The following is a 7,091-nucleotide window of genomic DNA, read 5'->3' as shown; positions in this document are numbered from 1 at the left end:
TTGAATGTTTGAAATTGTTTGATTTTGTGTAATGATTTTTTGAGAATAAAAAATCAATAAAAAATCTGTTCTTCAGTTTAATATCTGATATGTATTGATTAACTTCACTCTGTAATGAACGACGCGAGTCTCATTCGCTGTCTGTCTTCAAGGCTGGGACTTGTGTCAAATAAAGGCCCTGTTTACTCCTTACTGACGCCCCTCGTGGAACATCACTGTGCTCCCAGCCTCAAATCACTGTATACATCAGCCCTGACTGCTGGGGGAAATTTCCAGCTCTGAATGTCAATTTCTATCCTCCAAGTCAGATTGTGGGTTGAGGTCCTTTTGTAGCCTTTATTTCTTTTTTAGTTTGTCCAGAAAAGTGCAAGTGTTGCTGTGCAGTGTCTGTTGTATGCTGTGAAGCTGTGTGTTGAAATGCAAATTGCCCGGGTTTGCAGAGAGAAGTGGGTGTGGCCTTTTGGATGGGCCTAAAGTGATTGTGTGTTCTCCTCACCGATATTTTCCCTTCTTTGTGGGAGAAATGTGTTCCGAAGATTCTTAGATTTTAGGCTTTCATTTGGTTGCTGGGCTGTGTTTGCTTTCTCAGAAACAGCTTGCCAAAGGAAGCTAATGCTAAAGCACTGCACTCTTGGATTATGCCATCTGGGAACCGTCATCCGGAGTACTGTGTCTGGGAATGCCGCCCCTGTCTCTGTCTCTTCCAACTTATACTTACCTGGCAGGGGAGATACCATAATCAAGAAGGTGGGTCACCCAGGGCGAGGCCCAGCCATTGCACTCTGGTTGTGCTGATCACTGCGAACGGGGATGCGCTGTACCGTAGTGCAATCTCCCGAAACGTTATTGGCCGACAGTCTACTGTGAGAAAGTGAAACATTTGCGCCCCCAGTGGTCAAAGTCTGCGTTAATTGAAGAATGTGTAATGTCGCCATCAAGTGGTCAATTTATATCGGTGGCATCAATAAATGTAGAATGGATATTTGCTCCCTGATGTTGTCAAACTGTGGTATCAGCAGCAGAATCATGTACCACTATTTACTCCAAGCACATGTTAGTTTGTGTATCAACTAACATGTTCTATTAACATTCTATTGTTTCTGTTTTTAACATGTAAAGTGTCTTTGAGTGCCTTTTAAAGCGCTATATAAATAAAATGTATTATTATTATTATTATTATTATCACAATGACTTCTTTCATGATTATTGTCATACATGTACCACAATACACAAGATCTGGAAACAGAAATCTGCACATTGGTCCACCAGCTGCTAGACGTGTCCCTTCATACGTAAAGATCTTTAAGACTTTCTTTGTGTTTACAGGAGAGAAAAATATGCACACAAGATTCCCACGTGTGGAATATGAAGGAGTCCACAGGAGGAGTCTAGCACACGCCTCACCTCCTTTCAAAGTAGATGTTGCACACACTGTTGTCATCATCTGGATTGATTCCATGTGTGTAAAATTGTCCATTTCAGATTGTAATTAGCTATTTATTGTCATACCTGTTGAAGCTACAATAGAATGATGCTATAAATAGAGAATCTCAAGTATATTTGTGTCTACATAATGCTACATAATTCATGTCATTTATTCAGGTCTTTTTTCAATAAAATGCATCTTATTCCAAATCAAAGTGATACATGTGAGAGAATGCTGTTTGTTTACTTTTGTCACTTCTGTCTTTTTAAATTCCCTTATGACCCCTGGGAGGCTAATTAGAAGTAGTTTTATATTTTCTGAGGCTGTTTAATGTTTCTATTGCAAAATGATCTGATATCATTGTAATATAGGCATGTGCACTGACATGCAAGTAATCTGGAACTCTATATATCCGTGTCCCTGTTGTTGATGAAAACAAACGCACCCCTGTTGCATTCATTAATTGATATTCCACAACTCGATGTTACTGTAACACTTAACACTTTATTGAATACAGTGCATGAAATGGAGAACAATCAGAAAAAACAGTGCCGTCATAAAATAGAAGACTACAATATGTACATGAAGATCTAAACTATTTACAATGTGCACGAGTATGTACATGAAGATCTAAACTATTTACAATGTGCACGAGTATGTACATGAAGATCTAAACTATTTACAATGCAAGAGTATTTACAGATATATACAGGGTGTCTACAGCTCATCACTCCACCTTGTCCACAACAGAAGTGAAGTGTTCGTAGCTGTCGTACACTGTGTGGTCCAGACCTTTAGATGTGGACATCATCTTTACAGGGCAGAAAGCCTTTCTTTTATACTTTTTATGTCCCTGGGTCGGTTGGCCACAGCATGTACAGACAGGGAGATTCTGCACTCGTGACACCTTCACTCCTACTGCAGAGGGCTGTTCCAGACTCTTTAGCTTGTACTGCGTAGCTCTGGCCCAGGACGGTGGGCTTAACTCATGAGGAGCAGACATTGTGGGCAGAGTAGTAGGGACTGATGTAGGAGGAGGAGCAGGCAGTATGGCCGTGTGGAGGGGCCAGCAGTCTCAGCGGTTGCTTTAGATGCAGAGAGGGAGGGCACAGGTCTGCTGATGGTAGAGGTGGCAGAGGTGTTTCTAACTGCCGGTAGCACAAGTGGCAGTGGTGGTTGAGGCTGGGAGAGTGGCATGATTATGTCCGTCCTTCTCTTCAACACTTTAGTCCCTGCCGTGCTGGGTGTGGGCACATACTCCATCAGAGAGTAGAGTGGTGGAGGGAGGACTGCCGGCTGGTGTGGTGCTGGAGGGAGGTCAGCAGATGAGATGGAGGTGGTTTTTGTGACAGTGAAGGACTGTTTAGTGACATGCAGGTTAAGAAGGCGCTCTTGACGATGTATGAAGTCCCGTACTGTCTTAATGTTTATTTTAGGGAGAGGAATGCCTGCTTTGCAGAGGATTGGATCCTCCACCAGAATCCGGTGCTGGATTCTCTCGTAGGCCTTCTAGATGGTGCTCTTCTCAGGACTGCTGCGAGACCCTTGAGGTGAGACCACAGCAGTTTCACCAGCGTGTACGTGGGCCTGTTGAGCACTGATGTCTTGTTGAGCTGGTGCGTAGCGCTTAGCCATCTTTAGCCTCTGGATCACAGCAGCATCAACAAGATGGTCCCTCTGTGTGTGGCAGTAGAGGGTGTTGCCCCAGTGTGTTCTGTACAGCTGGTTGAACTGCTGCGGCTGCTTGTCGTGCTCCTCCACTGCATTCCAGGCTTCAAGGACCGTGTTCCTCTGCTCAGCGGTGAGAGTCAGCTTGTCCTCTGTCAGGCTGACCTCCAGCAGAGCAGAGCCGAACTTTTCCAACCTTTCGAAGCCAGGAAGGGGGTTTGGACTGCAGGCATCCTCCTGTTGAAAAGTTGACATATAAAGGCGGTAAGTTCAAATGTAGCTGAAATACACTTGTAGAGTAAAACCACAATAACAAAATATTATTATTATAATATTAGATATTGTTATATTATAATAATACATTACTAATATAACAATGAACGTACAACAGGCCATTGATATCCTTTTAGCACCCAGGGAGGAAGAGGAGGAAGTGTCAGAGCAGGATGACAACTGCTGATTACAGATTAGATTAGAGATCTCTGAGGGAGAGTTCATATAACGTTAACTCATATATCATATCTCATAACTCCTGAGCCTACAACACTGACTGATTCCTCTGATATTTGATCAACTGTTCCCTTTGGATAAGTTTCATGTTCTTACTCATGGCAAAACTAAGAGTAAGACATCAGAAATATGGATCTTCTATTATTCCATATTCCCGTCATAACCACAGCAACGGAGACAAAAAACACGCTGACAGAAGTCTTTGTAGTTCATACATTCTCTTGTCTTTAATAATATAACGTTAGATGGATAATAAACACCCGAGCAAGCAGGTGTTTATGACAGCACGTAAATTATTAAAAGAACGAATTTAAACCCTCAAAAATACTGTCTCTGGAACACTGGCTAATAGTTGATTATCTATTGATTAATGAGGGCCTGTTTTTGGATGCAAAGAATATTTGGCATTCGTAATAATGATTTAAGAGGTTATATTTAGGGACGCTAGATAACGTTAACGTTATCTTACCGGACCCGGCCCGTACTCGAGCATCAGGATTTGAACCGTATATGCAAGAGTTAATGGGTTAAGGCAAGATAAAATGGATATTGACAGTAATACAATTTCGAAGAGATGTTATTGAGAGCTGCTAAACGTGAACTAGCGGCGAAGTCTTAGCTAGCTAGCTAACGTTAACAATATGTCCGTTTTTTTCCACCCGACCAAAAGACAATTGTGCAGTATAAACAGTGTTCTGTATAAATAATTATAAAGACAAAAATATTTCAGTCTTACCATAATTACTGCAGGGTCAACGCAGTGGGTAGATTCGCAACTCTAACTTGACGTATTCAAGATTTGCAGGTCAACTTGTGATTGGTGGTCTGCAGTCGGTTCCTCCGATCCAATTGGTAGTCCACAGTCAAACTGACCAATGAGGACGCGTAAATGTCTACAGTGACTGTGGACTACCAATTGGATCGGAGGAACCGACTGCAGACCACCAATCACAAGTGGACCTGCAAATCTTGACTACCATCAAGTTAGAGTTGCGAATCCACCCACAGCGTTGACCCTGCAGTATCTGTAAAATATAAATATTTTTGTCTTTATAATTATTTATACAGAACACTGTTTATACTGCCCAATTGTCTTTTGGTCGTTTGGAAAAAACTGGACGTAGTGTTAACGTTAGCTAGCTAGCTAAGACTTCGCCGCTAGTTCACGATTAGCAGCTCTCAATAACATCTCTTCGAAATTGTATTACTGTCAACATCCATTTTATCCCAAGGCAAACAGGTTTCAGGGGAGAGCCCAGACTAAGAGCGGTTCAAAATGACCCTAATGATAAGCAGCCCACGGACTATAGTCACCTCGCCCGGACCAGGGAAACCGGGGCACCCTCCCGGAGCCAGACCCAGGAGGGGAGCTCGTAGGCGAGCGTCTGGTGGCCGGGCATTTGCCCATGGGGCCCGGTCGGGCTCAGCCCGAATAAACACCATGGAGCAGCCACCCTGTGGACCCACCACCCGCAGGGACACGCATCGGGGTCGGGTGCTATGCAGACCGGGCGGTGGGTCGGGCGGGAGGCCCGGGCATGCCGATCGCCGGCGACATAGACTAGCTCTAGGGACGTGGAACGTCACCTCGCTAGCGGGGAAAGAGCCGGAGCTGGTGCAGGAGGTGGAGCGATACCAGCTAGAAATAGTTGGACTCACCTCCACACACATCGTTGGCTCTGGAACCAAGCTCCTGGAGAGGGGTTGGACTTTGTCCTTTTCCGGAGTTGCCCAGGGTGAGAGGCGCCGGGCGGGAGTGGGGATACTCACGAGCCCCCGGCTGAGCACCGCTGTGTTGGAGTTCTCCCCGGAGAGCGAGAGGGTCGCCTCCATGCGCCTACGGGTTGCAGGGAGCAAGGCTCTGACTGTGGTTTGTGCTTATGCACCAAACAGCAGTTCGGAGTATCCGGCCTTCTTGGAGTCGGTGGGAGGGGTCCTGGAAAGGGCGCCGCCTACCGACTCCATAGTTCTCCTGGGGGACTTCAATGCTCACGTGAACAATGACGGAGAAACCTGGCGGGGGGTGATTGAGAGGAACGGCTTGCCCGATCTGAACCCGAATGGTGTTTCGTTATTGGACTTCTGTGCTTGCCACGGTTTGGCCATAACGAACACTATGTTCGAACATAAGGTGGCTCATAAGTGTACCTGGTACCAGAACACCTTAGGCCGGAGATCAATGATCGACTTTGTAATCGTATCATTTGATTTGCGGCCGTATGTCTTGGACACTCGGGTGAAGAGAGGAGCAGAGCTGTCAACTGATCACCACCTGGTGGTGAGTTGGATCAGATGGCAGGGGAACCGGTTGGAAAGACCCGGTAAACCCAAACGTGTAGTGAGGGTAAACTGGGAACGTCTGGCGGAGGACCCTGTCCGGGAGGTCTTTAACTCCCACCTCCGGAAGAACTTCTCACACATCCCGAGGGAGGTTGGGGACACGGAATCCGAGTGGACCATGTTCAAAGCCTCTATTGTGGACGCGGCCGCTAGGAGCTGTGGCCGGAAGGTCATCGGTGCCTGTCGTGGCGGCAACCCGAGAACCCGGTGGTGGACACCGGAGGTGAGGGAAGCCGTCAAGCTGAAGAAGGAGACCTTCAAGGCCTGGTTGGCCCAGGGGTCTCCTGAAGCAGCTGACAGGTATCGGCAGGCCAGAAGGGCTGCAGCTGCGGTGGTCGCGAATGCTAAAACTCGGGCATGGGAGGAGTTTGGGGAGGCCATGGAGAAGGACTTTCGGTTGGCCTCAAGGAGGTTCTGGCAAACCATCCGACGGCTCAGGAAGGGAAAGCAGGGCTTACCCCAGGCTGTTCTCAGCAGGGGGGGGGTAACTGCTAACCCGGACGGAGGACATCGTCGGGCGGTGGAAAGAGCACTTTGGGGAACTCCTAAACCCGACCAACATGTCCTCTGCAGAGGAGGCAGCGCCTGAGGACCTAGGGGGAGGCTCACCCATATCCCTGGCAGAGGTCGCTGAGGTAGTTAAAAAGCTCCTTGGTGGCAAGGGGGTGGATGAGATCCGCCCTGAGATGCTGAGGGCGCTGGACATAGTTGGGCTGTCCTGGCTGACACGCCTCTTCAATGTCGCATGGGGGTCGGGATCAGTGCGGGGTGGTGGTTCCCATCTTCAAAAAGGGGGACCGGAGAGTGTGCTCGAATTACCGGGGTATCACACTACTCAGCCTCCCGGGGAAGGCTTATGCCAGGGTGCTGGAAAGGAGGCTCCGACCGCTTGTCGAACCTCAGATTCAAGAGGAGCAGTGCGGATTCCGTCCCGGCCGTGGAACAGTGGACCAGCTCTTTACCCTCGCAAGACTACTGGAGGGGCTCTGGGAGTTTGCCCAACCAGTCTACATGTGCTTTGTGGACTTGGAGAAGGCTTTCGACCGGGTCCCTCGGGGGGGTCTTGTGGGGGGTGCTGCGGGAGTATGGGGTGCCGGACCCGTTACAACGGGCAATCCGGTCTCTGTACGACTGCAGTAGGAGCTGT

This window comes from Anarhichas minor, unplaced genomic scaffold (genome assembly GCF_050575085.1).
Source record: "Anarhichas minor isolate MPS153535 unplaced genomic scaffold, ASM5057508v1 ptg000086l, whole genome shotgun sequence".
Lineage (NCBI taxonomy): Eukaryota > Metazoa > Chordata > Actinopteri > Perciformes > Anarhichadidae > Anarhichas > Anarhichas minor.
The sequence above is the reverse complement of the archived record's forward strand: the minus strand, read 5'-3'. Positions refer to the sequence as shown.